General features: G+C 44.8%; 1 protein-coding gene and 2 long non-coding RNA genes across 15 annotated transcripts in view; 2 read left to right on the forward strand and 1 right to left on the reverse strand.

Annotated features, from left to right (window-relative positions):
- PTPRT (protein tyrosine phosphatase receptor type T) overlaps positions 1-24,294 on the reverse strand; it is a 1,155,533-nt gene that overhangs the window by 934,865 nt on the left and 196,374 nt on the right. The window lies entirely within an intron of this gene.
- Positions 1,822-4,815, forward strand: LOC132346967 (uncharacterized). 2 transcript variants are annotated; one of them, XR_009497004.1, is made up of 3 exons: positions 1,822-2,060; positions 3,332-3,422; positions 4,461-4,815. It is a non-coding gene; the product is annotated as an uncharacterized lncRNA (long non-coding RNA). The 2 variants fall into 2 exon arrangements; XR_009497005.1 differs by having other exon boundaries at positions 1,822-2,010.
- On the forward strand, positions 5,000-7,867 carry LOC132346968 (uncharacterized). The gene is made up of 2 exons (XR_009497006.1): positions 5,000-5,735; positions 7,596-7,867. It is a non-coding gene; the product is annotated as an uncharacterized lncRNA (long non-coding RNA).

Consider the following 24,294-nt stretch of genomic DNA (forward strand, 5'->3'; position numbering starts at 1 on the left):
AGAACTGGACATGGACCAACACACTGGTTCCAAATAGGAAAAGGAGTTCGTCAAGGCTGTATATTGTCACCCTGCTTATCTATATGCAGAGTACCTCATAAGAAACGCTGGGCTGGAGGAAGCACAAGCTGGAATCAAGATTGCCAGGAGAAATATCAATAACCTGAGATATGCAGATGACACCACCCTTATGGAAGAAAATGAAGAAGAACTAAAGAGCCTCTTGATGAAAGTCAAACTGGAGAGTGAAAAAGTTGGCTTAAAGCTCAACATTCAGAAAACTAAGATCATGGTATCCAGTCCCATCACTTCATGGCAAATAGATGGGGAAACAGTAGAAACAGTGGCTGGCTTTATTTTTCTGGGCTCCAAAATCACTGCAGATGGTGATTGCAGCCATGAAATTAAAAGACGGTTACTCCTTGGAAGGAAAGTTATGACCAACCTAGACAGCATATTAAAAGGCAGAGACGTTACTTTGCCAACAAAGGTCCGTCTAGTCAAGGCTATGGTTTTTCCAGTAGTCATGTATGGATGTGAGAGTTGGACTGTGAAGAAAGCTGAGCACTGAAGAATTGATGCTTTTGAACTGTGGTGTTGGAGAAGACTCTTGAGAGTCCCTGGGACTGCAAGGAGATCCAACCAGTCCATCCTAAAGGAGATGAGTCCTGGGTGTTCATTGGAAGGACTGATGTTGAAGCTGAAACTCCAATACTTTGGCCACCTGATGCGAAGAGCTGACTCATTGGAAAAGACCCTGATGCTGGGAAAGATTGAAGGCAGGAAGAGAAGGGGACGACAGAGGATGAGATGGTTGGATGGCATCATCGACTCGATGCACATGGGTTTGGGTGGACTCTGGGAGTTGGTGATGGACAGGGAGGCCTGGTGTGCTGCGGTTCATGGGATCGCAAAGAGTCGGACATGATTGAGCGACTGAACTGAAGTTTGTTTTCTTCATTTTTCTCCATCCCAAGTAATATTCTGATAAAACCCTTTTATACCATCTATTATGTACATCTCCATTTCTGTAAAATAGTAAATTGCTGGGAATCGAATTACAAGTCCAAAGGATATATATATCTAAGATTCTCAAACCACATTTCAAACTGCCCTCTAGAAAGACTGTAGAAACTTATACTCTTTTGACAACTATATCATTTCATCCTCACTAATATCATTGTTTAAATTGTCAGTGTAAATAGACAGAAATGGTACTTTTATTCGGTAATAATTATATTTCAATAACTACAAGTAAAGCTGATTTTTTTCAGGTTTTTATTGACTGCGGCAATTTTTCTTTCATTAATTGTCTTTTTTTTTTTCTACCAAGACACCAAGTTTTTTGTTGATTAATAGTGTTCTTTATATATTTTAAGATAGCTGACCATACTGAATGGTATATGTTGTAAATATTTTCCCAGGGTTTGTCTTTTAACATTTCTGTCATTTTATTTTTACTTAAAAATATTTATGACTTTTATGTAACCAAGTCGATCATTCTTTCCCCTTAGAGTTCATTTCTTGGCTTTGACACTTGGAAAGCCCTTGTTCCTCCTGAGATCAAATAAATATTCCCCTATATTTTCTTAAACTCTTCGCTTTCCCACCGCACTGTGCTGGTTCTTGTTTCATATGGGTGAAAACTCAAACAAGAAAAGAAAAATCAGTGAAAATATCCTTAAGGTTAAAGAAAAAAAAAGAAAGTAAATCCATCTGAAAAGACACATTCGCTGGCAGATAAATTATAGATGATTCTGTCCCCTTTGTGATCTCAGGGATGACAACCACAGCGAACATCAAACACCTCAGAGAAGCTCCCTTATCCCTGATCTTCAATCTGGCCCTGGGGAGCCCCTAACGCTGTGATCCCCCAAGGGAGCATAAGACTTGATGCCAGTGGGAAGCAGGCAGTTTCTGTCCCCAAATCGCAAACCAACCAGGTATTCCCAGAATATCAGCTCTGTGCCCAGCCCTGCATCTCCACCAGCCAACTCTGGGAGCACACAGGTATGCTTAGAGGGGTCCTGCCGAGGTTCCAGGAGCTGGGGAACAGGCAGGTAAGTCTGGAGGGGTCTTCCTGAGAGAAAGCAATTAAAATTCACATCACAAAAGGAAGGAGGCTTTTTTTATTCTAAACTGCAAAACGTGGTGTGGTTAATCAGAGCAATTATAAATGGTAACATCATTATTCAAGCTTCTATTTCCACACGAAGTCATTTAAATGAATACATTTTCTGCCTTGGAGCAGTAGCTGCCAGTGAGCTTTTAAAAAGAAATGAAAAAAAAAAAAAAAAACCAGGAGAAGCCGTTGATGCAAAGCCTTGGAGGATGGGGCCAAAAGAAATCAAGGTTGGGGATGAGGAATAGGGAGTTCTGGGCTCAGTCTCAGGTCTGACCCCAGCTCACTCTGTGACCTTGGACAAGACCTCTTCTCCCACCTGTGCTAGCTGGAGAATAGATTACCTTGTATTCCTGAGCCCTCCAGACTCTGACATTGTGGATCTGAATTCTACAGCTTATTTCAAGATGCCTGAACTATATGTTGCATCTGTAATTTTATAGGAGCCATGGGTGCAATGGATGCATTCTTGTATTCGAATTCTTCAGACACTGCCCTTGCTGCCTCTAAATGATAACAGGTTATACCCTAATATCCCTGAATTGTGTGTCAGTTCAGTCGCTCAGTCGTGTCTGACTCTTTGCAACCCCATGGACTGCAGCATGCCAGGCTTCCCTATCCATCACCAACTCCTGGAGCTTACTCAAAATCATGTCCATCGAGTTGGTGATGCCATCCAACCATCCCATCCTCTGTCGTCCCCTTCTCCACCCACCTTCAATCTTTCCCAGCATCAGGGTCTTTTCCAGTGGCTTCGCATCAGGTAGCCAAAGTATTGGAGTTTCACCTTCAGCATCAGTCCTTCCAATGAATATTCAGGACTGACTTCCTTTAGGATAGACTGGTTGGATCTCTTTGCAAGTCCAAGGGACTCTCAAGAGTCTTCTCCAAGACCACAGTTCAAAAGCATCAATTCTTCAGTGCTCAGCTTTCTTTATAGACTAACTCTCACATCCATACATGACCACTGGAAAAACCATGGTGTGTGGTCACTGTGAATTATGGGGAAAGGCATAAGTGTTGGAATCAGATGGACCAGGGTTCAAACTTCAGTTCTGACTCAGATAATCTTAATGTTATCCTGGATTTAACTACATTTTACACAAGTTTCTTACTGACTATATGCCTCCCAACTCCCTTTCATTAGAGCATCTACTTTAGAAAACTTGTAATCTTTAAAATTCTCCCTCTGCCTCTTTGAAATGCAAGGAACTCTTCCAGCAGCTTACCATCTTACCAGTTCTACACCCCAGGAAACAAAATGTCTTTCTCAAGGACCTGGGAACCATCTCCTTAAGAGGTAAGCAGCAAAGAAGGTAAGTCCCTCTTTCCCAGTCTCTGTGGCAATGTACGAGCCTAACTTCAGTGGGCACCTTGCTCTGCGTCATAAAGTCATTAATACCTCCTGCTGTGAAAATATAAGAAAGTTCACTTTTCCTTTGGTAAGACCAATTAGCAAACATGGCCTAACAATTGTCCCTATTTTAGCTCATAAAAATTCTCCAGCCCTTCAGTATAGTTGAGTTCAGTCTCTCTCCCTGACTGCAGTCAGTTCAGTTCAGTTCAGTTGCTCAGTCATGTCCGACTCTTTGAGACCCCATGAATTGCAGCACGCCAGGCCTCCCTGTCCACCACCAACTCCCGGAGTTCACCCAAACTCATGTCCATCGAGTCGGTGATACCATCCAGCCATCTCATCCTCTGTCGTCCCCTTCTCCTCCTGCCTCCGCTGCAACAGTCTTGAATAATATCTTGATTGTTTAACTTTGTCCAGTGGGTTTATATTTAGTTGCAATTTATACTTAGTTTCAACTGTGTGATTGCACCTCCTTCAACTTCCCTGGCATCAAAGTCTCTATTCCTGAAAGACAAACAACAGTGAAACTCCTTATTTTAAGATGTGAATGAGATCTTAAAGAAATGAATCAGGGCTTCCCTCGTAGTTCAGTCGGTAAAGAATCTGCCCACAATGTGGGAGACCTGGGTTCAGTCCCTGGGTTGGGAAGATCCCCTGGAGGAGGGCATGGCAACCCATTCCAGTATTCTTGCCAGGAGAATCCCCATGGGCAGAGGAGCCTGGGACGGCTACAATCCAAGGGGTCGCAAAGAGTCGGACATGACTCAGCGACTAAGCACAAAGCACCTACCATAAAGCAGAGTGGTAAACTGTTTGCAAAATCAGCCTCCCTATAACCACACTCTTGAGCCATCGCCTCCCACAGTGACTGTGGGCTTGGCCGTGTGAATTTCTTTGGCCAGTAAGACATCAGCAAACATGCAGCAAACAGAGGCTTTCAGAGGTACCTGTGCCTGGTGCATGCCCTCTTTCTGCACTTAGAATCCTGAGAGCATCGCAGGCAATGACTCAGAGCGAGCCTGCTGGAAGGTAAGAACCCACAAGGAGGAGAACCAAGACACCTAGATGACAGCTTCTCAAACACCTGAGATGCGATGCGGGGCATTTCAGACACATGAGAGAGCTCCGTGGAGACCAAACAGCCAGTCCAGACTATTGCAACCACCTACATGACCCACAGAATCATGAGCCAAATAAAACAGCTCTTGTTTTAAGGCACTATGTTGTGGGCTCATTTGTTACACAGCAAAAACCAACCGATATTATCAGGCAGTACATTTGCATTTATTTGCTTCTTTTCCCCTTGATTATGGATGGCTTTTGGTGGCGGTGAAGAGAGCTGAGCACTGGCGGGGGAAAAAAAGTCACCAGCCCATACAGACAAGGCTGTGCTGTCTGTAGCTGGTATTTTTACCAGCTCCCTCTAGCTTCAGAGATCAGAATTAAACACACAGGAAGAAACTCCAACCAGGCAGATGTCACAAAGGACTCTCTGCAAGGAGATGTGGATTTCCTAGCAACCTTACCCAGTACCATCAATATGTGAGTGTCCTGCTTTTGGCTCAAGCACCCTGGTGAAGGGATGTTCCTCCCTTGAAGAACTGAAACATTTCCTTAAACTGACACAGAGAGTCTACCCCAGGAATGTCTACCTTTGGGCAATGAGCACCCAGATATCTGCATTTCCTCAGCATCACTATGGAGCAGGTATTGGGCTCAGTGATGAAAAGATGGCAATAGCTGGGAAGCCACCCACCTGTCGTCATGGAGCTCAGAGTCTGGTGTGAGAGGTAGATCATAAAGGAGGAAACAAGCAGCATGATGAGAGCAGATGATAAAGATTATGAAAGAAACAGGTATAGCATTTGGCAAAGAGTGACTGAGTCCAAAGTCATAGTACCCACTTAGCCAGGAAGGTCACAGAAGACCTGAGGAGACGAGATGTGAAATAAGATCAAAGGGTATGAAAAAGCCAGTCTTTACAAAACAAAAATAAAGGCCAAAAAAAAAAAAGAGTTTCAGGCAAAAAGAACTGTGCAAAGGTCCTGAGGCAACAAGGCTCCTGAGAAGTCAGAGACAGCCAGTGTAGGTGGAGCCAATGGGCAAGGGGAAGAAGGTCGGGACATAAGGCTACAGAGGTGAGTAGGCCAGTTCTCTCAGGCTTGGCCTCCCCAGCATGAACAACCTCCATCCTTCCATCCAGTCTCATACCTGCCCTCCAGAGGATGTGTTCCAGGTTGTCATCATCACTCTCAGGTATGCAGGGCAGAGGTCAGGGGATCTGATGACCAGAGGTACCATTTCCCCCATGCCAGGCGTTCTGTGGGTTGACCTCCTAACTTCGCATCACCCATGAGGTAGAGACAACCACTACCCCTTTACCCCAGAGGGACTGAGGTGACCTGCCCAAGGTCACACACCTGGCCAGGGTCAGCACGCAGCAGATCTCAGAGCTGATCCCAGCCTGTCTCTGGTGGCTCCTTGGTGAGGAGGTCACTTAATCCCCCCGGGGCTTTGTCTCTTCTATGCTTGCTTATTTCAAGCTCTCTGGTCCTCTGCAGGCAGTGCTGGTCAATTCTGGGAGCCCAAAAGGAAACCCTAAAATGTCCTCCTCTTATGCTTCACTAAGTTAAATTCACTTTGCAGCCTGTTGGAACTACACCGGCTACCAACTGTCCTTGAACCTCATTGTGATTTCATTGGAAATCACAATGAAAGCAAGTCAGGAAAGAAGATTCTTGTTACCCTGAGTGACTTTTCTCTGCACTAAACACTCTATTTACTTCATTGTGCTGTTTAATCCTTTGATCAAATCCAGGAAGCTAAGCAACTTCCCAAGGTCACAGAGCTGCCAAGGGCAGAGCCACAGTGGGAGTCCAGGCACCCACCAAAGTGAAGCCCTCCACAGGCTGGTTGCCAAGGCCACAGTCAGAGAGACTCCCCCAAGCTGTGTACTCTGCTCTCCTCCCAACGCCATCATCCCTTTCTCCCTCTCAGACAACCCCACTGGGCTCTCAGTTCCCAGGCCTGGCTTTGTCTGCCACGCCCATGGGGCCTTTGTCTGTAGGAAAGCACCAAGTTCACTCACAGTCACGTACATGCAAATAAAGACCCCTGTACTCACCCACGTCACATATATACATTAACAGACATGCATTTATCTACGGATGCACAAGCACTCACCTCCCACGTATAAGCAAACGTGTTCACATGCACACGCACTTGTGTGTACAAGTGGGTATGTATGTGCAAGTACTCGGGCTCAGACGCACACACACAGCCCTTCTCAATTCACAACAAAAAGAAATAACTAATAAAATGTCACAAAAGTCATTCAGAAGCCAAGTAAAGACTGGAATTGACAGACCATGCAATGAGACAGACAGAAAAAGCCCTGAACACACCAGTTAAAAGACCCCTAGTATTGTCTATCACACAGAAGCCTGTAAAAAGACCGCATTATCTCTGACACAAATACAGCTCTCCTCTTTCTGCAGAAGGATTCCAATAAAGATAAGAGCTTTCTCATTGTTCTCATGTGGAACAAAAAACAAGCTCCCATTCCAAAATCAGCACACTGGAATAAAACATGTTTAGTTAATACTACCTCCCCAGGCCCACCCCAGGACGCTAAGCTCACTCGACAGACACTCAACACATTTCTGGAGCCCCTACTATGTGCTTTCACGTACAGTCTTACTTAGTTCTCACAGTAACTTCCCGGGTAGGTATCATTAACCACAGTTGGGGAGACAAGCAACTAGGCTCAGAGGAAGTTCTTTAACTTGAGCTAGTCTAAGAGGTAAGGGAAGAAGAAGTTAGGTTTTTCTGACACCAAAATCAATTCTCCTTGCGTAATACCAAGCATAAGCATGAAGAGTTCAAGAGAAACTCAAGACCTAAGAATTGTCAATAGTTACAGGCATGAACATCACAAGGTGAGCAGAGCCAATGAGGGCTAAGGGGAGGCTGCCAGGTTAGCTGAGGATCCCTTAGAGACCTGTAGGGTGGCTATACTGGCTGGGTGGAAAAGAGAAGGGTAACACAGAGGGCAAGGCAGGGAGCAGGAATGAGGGATACAGAGACAGCAAGGTCAAGTGAATGAATTTATTACAGCTGGGAGCAAGAGCAGGATGGATCCTGAAAGAAGGAAGTCCAAGTTGACACTGGCGATCAGGACCTTTTGACCACACACTAAAGAGCCTGGATACTGATGCACTCAATACTTGTAAGGTTCAACCCTTCTATGGATGCCAGGCCTGCTCCAGAAAGTGGGGACACAGCAGTCAAGAGGACAGAAGAAAGTCATGATCCCTACTCTTGTGGACCTCATCTGTTTGTTGTAGGGGTGGGGGAGATCAAAAGCAATAAATGTTTTTTAAAGTAAATTATATAGCAGGAGGTGGTTGAATACTATGGGAAGAAAGAACTGATCAGGGTCAGGAATGCCATCGTTGTAAATGATGTAAAGTGTGATCAGACTTGGCCTCATTGAGAAGGTGACACTGAACAAAGCAGATGTGAGAGGAAGCCTTGCAGACCTCCTGGGAAGGATGTGAGGACACTGGGACACCCAGAACAGTCCGTACAAGAGGACTGAACAAGGGGATGCACCCCCTCCTCACTCAAGAGACAACCAAGGGGCTAGTACAGCTGAAGCCAAGGGAATAAGGGAAAGTGAAGTTCCAGTCAGGTCTAAATCTACTCCTGTGAACCACAGGCACTTGGAAAGGTGAGACAGTGAGAAATAAAATTCATACTATGATATAGAAAGGTTGAGGTTCCTGGTGATTCCTTCATTCACCTGTAGAAAGTGTTCATCCCAAGAACTGAGCAGTAGGGGAAAAAAATCTATTTATGATATCTAACTAACACTTGATAGTAATCAGAAGACCTGACGTTATCTGAAACTAACATGCCACTGGACACACGTTACCTTCCTGAAGCCACAGGAAATGAGAGGACCCTCGGGCCCGGTTTCCTTGTCTAAGATAATTAGTATTTCCAGAGTGACATCGGCTCTGAGGGCACAGACCTGGGGGCTGTTGGCTCTTCCATGGTTCACTAAAGAGCATCCACTGTGCCCAAAGCCAGCCAGCTTCCTGGGACTTATACTGTCCACTTCGGGACAATGGCTGACATTTGAGGAAAATGGACCAGAACATTCAGGTATCTCTCCTCTACCTGAGCTCACTCTGGGTTGCTGCCCTCTGCAGAAGTCCCTTGAATCCAATGTCAGAAGACCCCTTAGTAACAGCCCAAGAAGCAGTTTCTGAATCAGGCTCTGTCCAGCCCTGAGGCTCATATGAGGTCCAATGAAATTAGCATGTGAAGCTAGAGACTCCTAGCTGAGAGATGTTGACGATAAAGCAAACAACAGCAGGCAGGCATCAAGTTTCCCACCCACCACTCAGAGGCAAGTGGTTTATATTGCTTTATCTCATTTGAGGCTCCCGAGATGTCTAGAGACAGACAGTATTAATATTCCATTTTGTATATGAAGAACTAAAGCACAGATGATAAGTAGCCTGCAATGGAGGACTGTGCAGACACCTGCACGGGGACTTCTGCAGGGGCCAGGGGCTGGGGACAGGCCCTCCTCTGTGAGAGGAACCTGTCCGTCCGCTGTAGTGTACAAGACACAGACGTCTTGGAGGCCATGCCCCTGCATCACGCTAGACAAGGTGGGGAAGATCGGGCACTGACACCCCAGCTTCAGCATCTCTAACCTTGTGTCATTCTGAAGTCACAAGGAGCCACAAGAGGCCACCACCTGTCAGTGGACCTCTGCGTCTACCTCCTTCCTCCTCCTGGTACCCACCTTCATCCACTCTCCCCACAGCAGCCAGTGAGCTGAGCTTGTCCTACAGGCTCCTGTCACAGTGCCCCACTGCTCCCTGGAACACTCCCCTTTCTTTGCACTTTCTCCCCTGTATCCACTAAGTCCAACAATACGAAATAAATCAAATTAAAAATTTAGTGCCTCAGTTGCACTAGTCACACTTCAAGTACAAAATAGCGCCCCATGGTGAGTGGTTACCCTATCGACCAGTGCAGATACAGAATACAGCCATGAGTGCAGAAAGTCCTACCAGGCAGAGCTGGCTTGCATGGTAAAACCCCAACTCCCCACCGAGGCCTACAAGGCCGTGGGATCTGGCCCCTGCTAGCCCCTCCAGCCTCCTCTGATGGAACATCTGTCCCACTGTCATGCTCCAGCTACCTGTCCTTACTCCACATCCACAAACAGACCACACTCTCGCCCACCTTGGGGTCTGGACTTCCCCCCGATACTTCCTCAGGCTTAGCTCCTCTGTACCCTGCAGGAGTTGCTTCAGACTTCACCTCCTCAAAGGCGTCACCTGAAGTCAGAGGGACAAAGCCTCCTGACACCCCCTAAACCAAAATGTGATGGTGGTGGTTTAGTCACTAAGTCGTGTCCGAATCTTGCAACCCCAGGGACTGTAGCCCACCAGGCTCCTCTGTCCATGGGATTTTCCAGACAAGAATACTGGAGTGGATTGCCATTTCCTTCTCCAGGCGATCTTCCCAACCCAGGAATTGAACCCAGGTCTCCTGCATTGTAGGCAGATTCTTTACCAACTGAGGTATGAGGAAACTCCAATCGTGTATATATATATATATATGCCGAAATGTACATATATGCATATATGTGCCAACACATGTCATCACAGCAGCTATTCTGACCACTCCCTGTTGTCTGTCTCTCCCTTCATGGCCCTTGCTACATTTGTCACATCTGACAGTAGCTGGCATCTGAAACGTTGGCTAGTGTTGGGGCCTGTCTTAAAGCTCACACACGTGGCTGTTGGCCACAGGTCACATGGACCTCCTCACAGGGCTGCTCATGCCACAGCAGCCCGCTTCCCGTAGAGCAAGGTATCTGGCAGAGAGGCCGGCCAAGATGCACCCTGCTGAGTCTTCTCTTATAAGCAAATCTTGGATGCAGCGTCTCATCACCTGTACCAAATTCCATCAGGTCCACACACCAGGCCGGGTACAGGGTGGGAGAAGACCACGCAGAGTTAGAAAGACGAGAAGGCAGGCAGTCCTTGGGAGCCATCTTGGAGACTGGCTTCCACAGGCTGGTTGTCCTGCTTGTTACTGTGTCCCTAGAGTACTGAGCACTAGAGTTAAGTTCTCTGTAACTATAAATAATGAATGACTGGGGGACTTTCATGATGGTCCAGTGGCTAAGACTCCACACTCATGATCCAGGGAGCCTCAGTTCAATTCCTGATCAGGGAACTAGATCCCACATGCCACAACTAAGACCCAGAGGAGCCAAATAAATAAGTAAAAATAGTGATGGGAGTGCCCATCTCATACCTCATCTATGAAACTAAGGAGTCACGCCTGAAAACGTTACATGCTCCTTCTGCAACACCCCATCTATAATATCCATGTTGATGGCATGGTCTCTGAGCGTGTGTTGCTCCCAGTAAAACTGGTGACATGAAGATGAAGGGGTGTGGATGTGTGGCCCCCAGGGCTGCTCGCTCAGGGACAGGGTCTGGGGTGGGACGGACACACGAGGCTTCCTCCCTCTGACTTCAGTCTCGTCCAGGGTTCCCAGCACCCGGTGCCACCAGCAGTCCTGCCCTGCATCACACAGGACAGACAGGTTCACGACAGTCAATGAAAGTATATGTCCCGTGCAGCAGGGAAGCGCACACTCACAAAAGACCAGCAGAGCCATTGACTTTTTATTAGATGCTTCTCCCAGGCAATAAATGGGGAGAGACAGTGGCTGCAGGGAAACAGAGCCCCCTGGACAGAACCTGTGATCCAGTCAATCACTGGAGCTGAGATGAACATTGACTCTTGACACAGGTCAACTGGCAGGAATGCTAGGAATGAGGGCAGCCCTCTAACAAGGCAACTGTGTCCCCCTGTTACCTGGGATTGCCAACAACAATGAGAATAATCCTGATGGAAGAGTAACAGCTACCAGGTACTAATCACCTTAATACATCCAGGCCCTTTATACCCTTTATCCCTAATCCATTCAACATCTACTATACAATAAGTTCACACCTATCATGTACCAGAAAGTCTCAGGACATCATCCCCTGGTATTTGGCACACAGTAGATCCTCCATTGGAGAAGGCAATGGCACCCCACTCCAGAACTCTTGCCTGGAAAATCCCATGGACGGAGGAGCCTGGTAGGCTGCAGACCATGGGGTCGCAAAGAGTCGGACACGACTGAGCGACTTCACTTTCACTTTTCACTTTCATGCATTGGAGAAGGAAATGGCAACCCACTCCAGTGTTCTTCCCTGGAGAATCCCAGGGACAGGGGAGCCTGGTGGGCTGCCGTCTGTGGGGTCGCACAGAGTCGGACACAACTGAAGCAACTTAGCAGCAGCAGCAGCAGCAGAAGATCCTCCATAACCACTGTATAAATGAATTATAAATGAGTAGTAAATGGGTAGATGAGTGAGTAAATGGGTAGATGGGAGATGGATATTATCACACTCATTTTACAGAACAGAAAACTTAGGTCGATGTACTGAAATGTGTTAGTTGCTCAGTCGTGTCCGACTCTTCGCGACCCCATGGACTGCAGCCTACCAGGCTCCTCCATCCATGGGATTTCCCAGGCAAGAGTGCTGATGAGAAGACAACATTTTTGTGGTTTGGGAGGTGGACCCAGGGGTACCAACTTAGTCACCTGTCAGAGTCCTCCATGCACACCGTGGCCTTTGGCTAGTGCCCTTCTGAGTCCAACCAGGGGAGCTGGGAGCCCGGCTTCCCCAGTGAGGCTGAGAGCAACCTCCGAGCTGGGGTGGGAGGAAGAGGTGCGCCTCACTGAAAACAAGCGCTGCTTTCTTATTACACAGAACCCCACTGGCTCCCAGAGATCAATGCAAATTCTTACTGCTTGTTTTTATTATTCACAAACACTCAGTTTTGCTTCCCCAACCACTTCCTCCACCTTCCCTCAATGAACTCCCTGACAGCAGAAGAGTATACAGATTTCTGCATTTGGGGACTTCTGCTCTATTTACCTTAAGTATCTTTTCAACTGGGAAAACTGGTGACTAAAAACTGACCCTGTAAGATGTGAACTTGAAACCACTGAGAATTTGAAAGTCAAGGAGAGAAGCCAGAAAAACTTCCAATCACAGATCACACAACAACCATATTGTCACTTGGGCTTCTCACAACAACACAAGCCCTCAGGGGTGGGGGGTGGCAGGGAACAGCTGAATAAACAGAAGCAGCAGAAGTCAAGGTATGAAGAAGCAGGAGGAGGATGCACTTAGATGCTTGGGTATCACAGATTGGGTATTACAGGTTATCAGAGAAGCTAAAAATGAACTTAAGCATCACAACAATCATGTACAAAGTATCTATCACCTTACAAAGCCATCGCTTTTTCATAAAGACCTTTAAAATAATGTGCACCTTGGAAGACATTTAAAAGGATTTTTCTAAAAAAAAAAGAAGAAGAAGAATGATCATAAAAGATTCAGAACAGAGGTTGGCAAACTATGTCCTTCTGCCTCTTTTTGTAAACAGTTTCATTGGAAAAATATTTACTAGCTCTCCCTTTATAGAAATGCTTGTCAACCCCTGATTGAGATGTTTCACTGAGATTTTCTTCCATATATTTATAATGTCGACATTTATGAAGATGTTAAGTGGTAAGTGGCTAGTGGCAAATCATCTGGTACAAGGGATTGGTGTTCATTGTCTGAGGAGAGCAAAATGATTGATTTTTTTCAATGTGCATACTTATACACAAATGCACCCAAATCGATAATGGACAAAATTGTTGAGAGCTCTAGTGTGAGTCAAGGCCACAGTAAAGCCAAGGTCCTAGAAGCTTCTACGTCATTTATAGACATCACTTTCCATCAAAGAGCATGGCTAAAATGATAAATCTCAGAAAAACAAAGAAAGATGGCCATCTAAATTATCTTTTTAAACAAATGCCTAGTAAAGTGAGACATGACTTTGAAAACACAAGTATTATCACAGTAGTAGAACTCCAGGTCAGAGCCTGATTCTTCTTCATGGAGGGGATAAAATGTTAACACAAAGGTCAGCATCTACATAAGGAGAACCAATTCATTGCTCACTTACAGGAAAAGGGGAACCTGAGAAGTTAGACTACATCAGTTCAGTTCAGTTCAGTCGCTCAGTCGTGTCCGACTCTTTGCGACCCCATGAACTGCAGTGCGCCAGGCCTCCCTGTCTATCACCAGCCCCCAGAGGTTACTCAAACTCATGTCCACTGAGTCAGTGATGCCATCCAACCATCTCATCCTCTGTCGTCCCCTTCTCCTCCCGCCTTCAATCTTTTCCAGCATCAGGGTCTTTTCAAATGAGTCAGTTTTTCACATCAGTTGGCCAAAGTATTGGAGTTTCAGCTACAGCATCAGTCCTTCCAATGAATATTCAGGACTGATTTCCTTTAGGATGGACTGGTTGGATCTCCTCGCAGTCCCAGGGACTCTCAAGAGTCTTCTCCAACACCACAGTTCAAAAGCATCAATTCTTTGGAGCTCAGCTTTCTTTATAGGCCAACTCTCACATCCATACATGACTACTGGAAAAACCATAGCTTTGACTAGATGGACCTTTGTTGGCAAAGTAATGTCTCTGCTTTTTAATATGCTGTCTAGATTATACTATGTAGCAGATATTGTTTCCTAACTGCCAAACAATCATGTGAGGTGGGCAGTATTTATCAGAGGTGTTTCTGTAATATATAGAAGGGAAAGAAATGAAGATTATCAAGCAGAAATAAAGGGCATTAAATTGCTAAATTCAAGGGTGGAAGAAGAGTTTTCACAGGTCAATTAAATCTTATGGAGAGAAACAAATTCAGGAGAGAAGGCAGGCAGAATTCTGAAATGATTTGCACTTTGTAACTAAGAAAAATGAGGGTAGGGTTTTGACCAAGCGGAGTTAAAGGCCTTAGTGACTTTCATACTGTAAAAATCCACTACCAGTGGGCTGGAAAAGAGGCTCCTTTCCTACACCAATGAGATAATCATAGAGGTCAGCCATCCTCAACTGCATTCAGGAGACTGCAAAACTTTTATGTAAACCAATGGATAGCATATCATCGTCTGCAGCCCATACCTCATCTCTTCCAAATACTTAACCCTGCTGTATTTTTTAAAGTCTTAATCGAATTTGTTACAATATTGCTTCTAAGTTATGTTTTGACTTTTTGGCCTGGAGGCATGTGGGATCTTAGTTCCATGACCAGGAATCGAACCTGCATGTCCTGTATTGGAGGTGAAGTCTTAAACACAGGGCTGCCAGAGAAGTCCCTACTTCTGCTAAAGTGCAAAACCAACCATAGACAATACAGAAATGAAAGAGCATAGCTGTGTTCCAATAAAATCTTATTTATTAAAAAACAAAAGCTATCCAAAGTATCAGATAAGTCCACTTACACGAGGTACCTCAAACAGACAAATGCAGAGTCGGCAAGGAGAAAGGCGGTACAAAGGAGCTACAGACGGGGGGAAATGGGGAGTCATTGTTAAATGTGTGCAGAGCGTTTCGGGAGTTGATGAAAAAGTTCCAGAAATGGACAGTGAAGATGGTTGTATACCACTACAAATGTACTTTTAAAAATGCCACAAAATTGTATGTTTTAATGTGGTTTTAAAAAAACTAAAAATCAGATTAAGTATTAAAAAGGAGATGATATAAGTACCACTAGATTTCACATATAATGGATGTCATACAGTATTTCTCCTCCTCTGACTCACTCCACTTAGTATGACAAGCTCTAAGTCCGTCCATATTGCTACAAATGGCATGATTTTCTTCTTTTTAATGACTGAGTAATATTCTGTGTGTGTGTGTGTGTGTGTGTGTGTGTGTATACTATATCCCTCTCTCTCTCTCTCTCCCCACACACACAGACCCCACATATGCATGTGTGTGTGTGTGTGTGTGTGTATGCTATATCCCTCTCTCTCTCTCTCTCTCTACACACACACACACACAGACCCCACATATGCATGTGTGTGTGTGTGTGTGTGTGTGTGTGTGTGTGTGTCTTCTTTATCCATTCCTCTCTCAGTGGACATTTATTAAAATACGACTGTCTCCCCTAAAATTTGGGACATAACTAGAAACTGTTAAAACTCATAGGAGAGTTTTGGTATGGGAGTCAGATATAAACTACGTGCCTAAAACACATTTTTTTACACCAGCAATAGCCAATTTAAAAAATAATAGAAACATTTACCCCATACACAAAATACACAACGATATAAGAATAAATAAGAAATAGGCAAGACCTAAAAGATTCAAGTATAAAACTAGTTACCATGATAAATTTCATGTTACACATATATTTCACCCTGATGCTGGGGAAAATTGAGGGCAGGAGGAGAAGGCAGTGACAGAGGGTGAGATGGTTGGATGGCATCACTGACTCAGTGGACATGAGTTTGAGCAAACCCCAGGAGATCGTGAAGGACAGGAAATCGTGCTTCAGTCCATGGAGTCTCAAAGAGTTGAACATGACTTAGCAAGTGAACAACAACAAAAATTTTTCCACAATTAAAAAAAACTTTAAGCACATGAATATGTGTAGGTATACACCCACACAGATACACCTCTGATGTCGTATTGCAGACATCTATGTCTCGCCATCAGAGTAGGCGATGGCACCCCACTCCAGTATTCTTGCCTGGAAAATCCCATGGATGGAGGAGCCTGGTGGGCTGCAGTCCATGGGGTCGCTAAGAGTCGGACATGACTGAGTGACTTCCCTTTCACTTTTCACTTTCACGCATTAGAGAAGGAAATGGCAACCCACTCCAGTATTCTTGCCTGGAGAATCCCAGGGACCGGGGAGCCTGGTGGGCTGCCATCTATGGGGTCGCACAGAGTCGGACACGACTGAAGCAACTTAGCAGCAGCAGCAGCATGTCTCACCATTGTGATCCCATTGATAACTTTCACCTAATGAAGTGAGAAGTACCATGGGGATGGCTTTACAACCAGGTACAAATGACTCAGCCCAAGAAAAGCTCTCAGGATCGCTGGCAGATTAAAAACACTTCCAAATATGGCCAACAGACTTTTCAATCCCAGTAAAGATTTTTTTTTTTCTTGTTGGCACAAGAATAACAACAAACGTTATTCTTTCTTAGTTTTCTATTTACTTAAAGTAACATAAGTGACACAACTTCTCTTGAAATTATAGGGAATATTTATCTTTAGTATTTCAGAGATAAATAAAACCAATGATTTTTTTTTTTTTAATTGGCCCCATCTGGCCCCCAGGTCATAGATGTCCATGCCCTGCACAAGATAACCTTAGAAGGAATGTCTTGGGAATTCACTGGCGGTCCAGTGGTTAGGACTCTGCACTTTCACAGCTGAGGACCTGGGTTCAATTGCTTTTCAGGGAACTAAGAACCCGCAAGCAACGAGGCAGCTGAAAAAAAAAAAGGAGGAAAGCCTAAGGCCATTTGTGTGGCACATCAGGAACAAGGACACGAAGGAAAGAATTTGAGTCTTGGATGAAATGACTAAATGGAGGTTGGATATTGAGCACCTCCCCCGCTGATTCTAGACAAGTTGCTAGAAGTCATATAAACGATATAGATGCGTGTCCAAGTTGCCTTAACCTATTCCCTCCTGGGAAGATGGGGAAAGGAGAAAACCCATCTTTGGTGCTCTGTGTAAGCAGGCCTGGGACCTGAGGAACAGAGCTGCCATGTACACCCTTCTCTACCTGCCACCCAGGAAAACAGGAAGCAGAGAAGTAAGTTAACATCTTTGTCCAGCAACCAAAGCAAAACTCTTAGTGTTTTAATAATAAACATCACGATAACTGAGCCAAAAAAGGAAGTTGGAGGACTGGAAGGTTACAGTTGATTAGGGGAAACTGCTGTTGCCATTTAACAAATCACCCCCAAATTAGAGCTGAAACAATAGTAATCATTTATTATCTCTCTGGATAATATGGTCTATGGTCTCTGGAGGAGGAGTTTGGGAACAGCTGGGCTGGGCAGCTCTGGCGTGGGGTCACTAGGGGGACTGTGATTGCACAGGGACTGGGCAACTGAGGGTTGATAGGCATCTCTCCCTCTCCACGCAGTCTCGGGTCTTGTCGTTCCACGTTGGTTGGCTCAGGCTTCCTTAACGTATGGCTGCCTCGAGTGTGTTCCATGGAGCTTGAGGGTTCCAAGGCGAGTATTCATGAGATAAAAGGGAAAGGGTGTGCCCTTTTCTAGCCCAGCCTCACAATCATTCCCACCTCTTTCTATTCATCAAGGGGAAGAGAAATAAACCGCTCACTTGATTAGGGGAGCAAGTGAGCAAGCAACTTGATTAGGTTCTGGAAAAGCACCTGGGACAGAATCTATTGTTGCAAGCATTTTTAAAATATATAATTTGCCACAGGGACTAAAGCTTATTTGAGATTGTTAGTTTATTTACCTATGAATAAAATTAAAGTATGAGAGTTACAAAAATATTCTTGATTCTCTTTCTCTGCTCAAAAATCCCTTAAGCATTTCCCAGGGATAGTGAACCATACGACATAAGCAAGCAGAGTTCTCCTCACCAAAACCCACAGATGTCAGCTCAAAACAGTACGTCATAACACCTGTCTGGCAGCACTCAGAACCTGTCTGCTTGGTGATTGCCTTGACATCGTTTGTGACACAGTGAAATAACCAATTTATGTGACTAAAGCCTGCTGAGATACTGGGACGCAAGCAGAAGATAAATCGCCTGGACATCAAACCCAAAACACATTTTCAGGTCTCCTGTTCAACGTAATCTTCCAAGTGACAGTGTCAGAACAACACGATCTCAACCACTGAATAACAGGAACAGCAGAAAACTCTTTAGACATTACTCTTTTGATCATAATTTAAAATATTTGTGGCATAGGGAATGCTATGTATTTATCAAGTCTTTTTACATTTAAAAAGATCTCTTCCTGTGCATCCCAGACCACTTCATTCCTGTCTTCTCTTACGGTCCATCAGGACCATGTGACTGGATTGCAGTCAACTAGATGGGTTCTAAACCACTTTAGACCATAGAAAACCCTAGGGATGTTTCACACTCATTGTCTCTTCTCTTTCCAAGCTAACCTCAGAGGCCACAAGGCAAAAGGACCACTTGGAGGAGCCACAGAACCCATAATAAAATGTCATTTCAATGAGAAATCACTTTTGTGTGTGTATATTAAGCCACTGAGATTTTTTTTTCTTTCCTGCCCCCAAAGGTAAGAGTCAAATTAAAACATCCAAAACTGGGGTGGTATTGGAATTTGGAGCAACAAAACTTCTTGTTACTCAGGTTATCTCATACATTGAAAAAAACTAGTAGATGGGAATTCCTTGGAAGTCCATTGGTTAGCACTTGGTACTTCCACAGCAAGGGGCACGGGTTCCATCCCTGGTCGGGAAACTAAGATCGTGCATGTCACATGACTTGGCCAAAAAGAGTCTAACAACTAGTAGATGCCAGGCACATTCCCCAATCAAGGAAGTCACTGAGATTTCAGGAGTTTGTTATTGTAGTATACCCGAGACAAGCCAGACTCACATAATATTCTGTTAAAATCAACATGAATATATTAATGAGCAGAATTAAAAATTCACATGAATTTTTAAAGTTAAAATGCAAAACTTTAAAGAAACATCGTGCTTGAGGCAGGCTACACTGGCTATGCTCCAGACCCCCAAGACCCACACATGCATTCACTTCTGCTATTAGGAAGACTTCAGTGGAATTATCAGAGACGTACCCTAAAGTATTTGGCAGAGACAGTCTGTGGAATGAAACAAAACCCAGTTCTATTACTTCCTCACTGACTCACTGAGCAAGTCACTCCCCTTCTCTAAGCCTCAGATTACGTGATGGGGGAACCATTGTTATTGGGTAAGTTTTAAGTCTCCTGGCCTGGAAGAACAGCAAAATTTGTCATGGAGAAGCCACCAGCCCTTTTGCTTAGGGAAGCACCTGAATGGATTTATAAATGATGAGGCTGACCAGACACAGCCGGGTTGAGAGAAATTTAAATGCTTTTAAAAAAGAAGTAAAATTGTTCATTAGGACACATAACAGGAATTTTGGAGTCCCCAGCAATCTCTTGAGAAGAGTCCTTAAAAAGGACAAATGGGTACTTCCCTGGAGATCCAGTGGTTAAAAATCCACCTTGTAATGCAGGGGACATGGGTTCAACCCCTGGTTGGGGAACTAGATCCCACATGCTGTGGAAGAGCTAAGCCTACACGCCACGACGACTGAGCCCACGTGCCCCAACAAGAGAGTCCATGCGCCCCAACAGAAGATCCCGCAAATGCAACAAAGAACTGGAGTGTTGCACCTAAGACCTGATGCTATCACATTAATTAAATGAATAACTTTTTTTAAAGGACAAATGAACAAAAAAGGCTGAGAAAGGAGACACAGCGACATGGTAAGAGGACAAAGCCTCCAAAGGGTACTGGCACGTGGGCACTTCCTGCTGTATTAGCTACCTCTGCTGCATAACAAAACGTCTCCCATCTCAGTGGCTTAAGGCAACCGACATTCACTGCCTCACAGTTTCTTCTGATCAGGAATCCAGGAGCAGCTCTGCTGAGGGATTCTTGTAGAGGATCCTTCATGAGGATGCAGTCAAGGTTAATGAATAAATAATCAGAACTGGAAACAAACACACTGATTCTAACTCAGAGTTTATATTGCAAGTACAGTAGAAAAAGGAAGAGAATCAGAACTTGGGGGAGCAAAAGATCACTGTAGTCTTGTTTCTGCCTTTCAAATCTCATGAGCACAAGCATTCATCCAATCTGGGTGCCCACTTGAGGACTCACATCATCCTTGAACCCCTTCCTAGCTCTGAAATTCAGGGACCCTGGGACCCAAATGGCCATCCCAAGGCACTAGGAGAGATGTGGGCAGCATAGTCCCCTGCAAGGGGGAAAGAAAGCAGGCCTGCTGAGACACTGCAGGAAGGACTGTCTTCTTCACACACACACACACACACAGAAGTCGGAATCAGGCATCCAATACATTGCATTTCTACACAGGGCAAAAATCCCACTCTTCAAAGCAAGAGACTCTCATTTGTTTATTTCATTTTTCTTTTTCTATTTTTTTTTTTTTTTGAGGGACCAGGGATTTATTTCTGTCATGACACCAATCCAATGCAACTCATTGCCACCACCTGATGCAGTTCAACTGCTCTTGCTTCTCCTGAGTTCCTTCGATCAGGAAGGCAACTACTCGACTTCCTGTGAGAAAGGGCAAGAGGGCAGTTTCCAGCAATGAGTGTGCTTCAAGGAATATCAGGGAGGGAGGGAGGGAGGGAGGGAAGGAGGGAGGAGGCGAGCCAGCACACGTGTGAGCAACTTCTATACGTCTGGCTCCTTCATATGCAGTTTTAACGCCCTTACAAGAACCCTATGAAGCAGGTGCTATGTTACAGGTGAGAACAGCCAGGCTCACTCTGGGCAGCTACCTTGGCCAATACCCAACAGCAAATGAATATGGAACGAGGGATTGGCATGGCATATGCGAACCTAGCACTTCAAATCCTGGCTGAGGGAAAGAAGAAAAGCAGGAAGGAGGGAGGGACATGAGGAAGCTGTACCCGTGAGTGTTTCCCTCAAGGATAGCACTCAAAGGAGAACCTAACACTTCTTGATGGGATGTGTTGATGGTATGCAAGGTTAGGTACACTTTGCTACCCAAAGTCTTCCTGCTATTGAATAGAGTCAGTGACCCCAACGAAACTTCAGGGTGTGTGGGGGAGACTATTAGAAAAATATTTCTTTGATGCAGAAAGAAGAGGGTGGGCACAAAATGGTCATTAAAACCAATTTGTGTAGTTATTTGAGAATCAGAAGAGAATACAGTTAAATGTGGTGACTTTGGGGCCTGAGTTTGAATCTCAGCTCTGACACTTACCTGTGTGACCTTGAGCAAGCCTCGTAATAGCTGTATGCCTCAGTGTCACCATCTATAAAATGGATATATTGACAGCCTCCATCACAAAAGTTTGTTAGAAGGGTGAAATGACTCAATATATTTAAAGTTCTTCCAGTAACAGCCTAATAAATGTTTGCTCCTGTGTTCATCATGGGCTTCCCTTGTGGCCCTGCAGGTAAAGAATCCACCTGCAATGCGGGAGACCTGGGTTTGATCCCTGGGTTGGGAAGGTCCCCTGGAGAAGGGAAAGGCTACCCACTCCAATATTCTGGCCTGGAGAATTCATGGACTGTACAGTCCATGGGGTCACAAAGAGTGGGACACGACTGAGGACTTTCACTTCCACTGGGTTCATCAGGGGTGAGGGGTGTGTTTTCTAGAGCCAGACTGACAGAAACCAAAACCCAGTGAATGATTCCATAGATGTATGACCATAGAGGAAGTTCATAACCCTCCCTCTGGAAGAGGGAGAAATGTCCATCTCAGAGCAGTGCTGGCAGACTGTATTTTCTAAAGACGGGCGAACAGTGTCTCCCAGCCACACGGTCCTCTACACTTTCTTTACCACTGCTCCATCAACACGGAAACTAAGTCCCCTCCCCTTTAATCTCAGTGAGTCTCTGAACCTTTCTGCAAACAGGATATAGCAGAAGTGATGATGGGTGTCTTCTGAGGAAGGGTTAGAAAAAGCCATGTGGCTTCTTCCTGGCTCCCTTGGGATGCTCACTCTGGGAACCCAGGTTCCATGCTGTAAGGAAGTCCAAGCAGTGCAAGAGGAGCCACGGGTGGAGAGAAGCAGAGACCCACAGCCCAGCTGAGCTATCCACACTCACTTGGCAGTCAAGCAAATGAGACGTCCTCAAGAACTGACTCATTTGAAAAGATTCTGATGCTGGGGATGATTGAAGGCAGGACGAGAAGGGGACGACACAGGATGAGATGGTTGGAGAGCATCACCGACTCAACAGATATGAGTCTGAGTAAACTCTGGGAGATGGTGATGGACAGAGAAGCCTGGCATGCTTCAGTCTATGGGGTCACAAAGAGCCGGACCTTACTGAGGGACTGAACTGAACTAGTCCCCAGTCTGACTTCTCCCAACAGACACCGCACGGAGCAGAGAGCAGCTCTTCCACTAAGTTCTGCCCAACATGCATGAGCAAATAACAGATTGTGAGGGTTTTGAGCCCCTAAGGTTTTGAGCGGCTTGCTATGCAGCAATAATAACTAGAACAGGAGGGACCTTCCTCGGTGGTCCAATGGTTAAGACTCTGCCTTCCAATGCAGGGGATATGGGTTGATCCCTGGTCAGAGAGCCAAGGTCCCACATATCAAGGCGTACAGCAAAAACAAAAAAAAAAACAAAAAAAACAATAGAACAGGAGCACGAGGGAGATAATTAAATGACAATAAAATAAATATTTAGCTTAAGCTTAGGATGTGTTAAGTGCTCTTTAGCTATATCACCGTCGGTACCTATTCAGTAACTTCCCAAAGTCGCACAGCTAAGAAGAATCATGATCAGGATTCAAGTCCAGGCCCCCAGTCTCACTTAATACTATACTGATGATCAGGAAGGTAAACAAATCCAGTCCAAGGATGCAAGGGCCCCACCTGCTCCCAGATGGGAGGCTGAAATAATAAGAACCCAGGCAGTACCTCTGAGGAGCCAATACACTAGAATCTGGGTTGAAAAATCCAATCAGGAGATAATGGATAAGAAAACAATGACTGGATTTTTCATTTCAGTCAAGTACTGTGAGTTGGACATATTTGTTTCTCCAGGGAAACGCCGCCCCCTCTGTGGAAAAGTAAAATATGCAAACACTGACCACAGGACAGATGAGAATGCGTAATTCACACCTAACTGTCTCCTTGGACAGAAGCAGGAAGGAGGAGATTGAACTTCGAGTCAAAAAAAAAAAAATTCTAGCTGTAGCATCCTAGTACCTAAGTATTCAATTACAGAAAAGTTTTTGCCCCTGGAGAGGCCACTGGCATCTGCATCAGCATCCAAACCTTTCTTAATATGATTTCGCAGTCAGCTGAGATATGCAGTGCCCTGGTGATTGATATGCAAATTAAATAAACAAAACGACATAATAAATAATTAAATCAGTCTAACATGATGAATGAATTAATCATATCAGAGTGATGAGAAGAAGCCAGCAGTGTCACCCAGAAGATCATTGATTTGAGAAAAATGAAACATTCATAATAAGGCCATTTCAACATAGGATAGTACCTCTTATATTGATTTCTTGTACAGGCCTCTGAACAGAGTAGGTGCTCAATAAATGTTAGTGGAATGAAATGAATTTTTGCTACCAAGAATGTCTTTCTGCAGTATAGGGAATTACTTGTTCAATAAGCAACTGCAGAGACTTTTTTTTCATTTCAATCTTATTTAGGAATAAAATAGGTCTGTAAAGTAGCAAGTCCACGTATTTCCATGCCCTGTTTTACACATGGGAAAAATAAAGGTAAGAGGCCAAGTGACTAGCCCCTAGTCGCACGGCTGGGGTGAGAGAAGACTCACCATGGAACTCCTGACATCTGGTGTATTACCCACCCTCCGCACTCCACTGATGTGAACATCTGTGCCCACATGAGTGTCAGTCAGAGAGATATGCTATAGCGAACCATTTCCTCAACCATTTCTCTAATATTGGATTGACCAAAAAGGTTGTTCGGGTTTTTCTGTTACATCTTATGGAAAAGTCCCAACAAAGTTATTGACCAACCCAGTAAATCAATTCTACACAAATTTCAAATTTATACCCGAATGCAGTTTGTACCTCCTGCCATTTTGCCTTTTTTTTTTTAGTTACTATACATAGCATCTCTT

The sequence above is a fragment of the Bos taurus genome, chromosome 13 (assembly GCF_002263795.3).
Source record: "Bos taurus isolate L1 Dominette 01449 registration number 42190680 breed Hereford chromosome 13, ARS-UCD2.0, whole genome shotgun sequence".
NCBI classification, from domain to species: Eukaryota; Metazoa; Chordata; class Mammalia; order Artiodactyla; family Bovidae; genus Bos; species Bos taurus.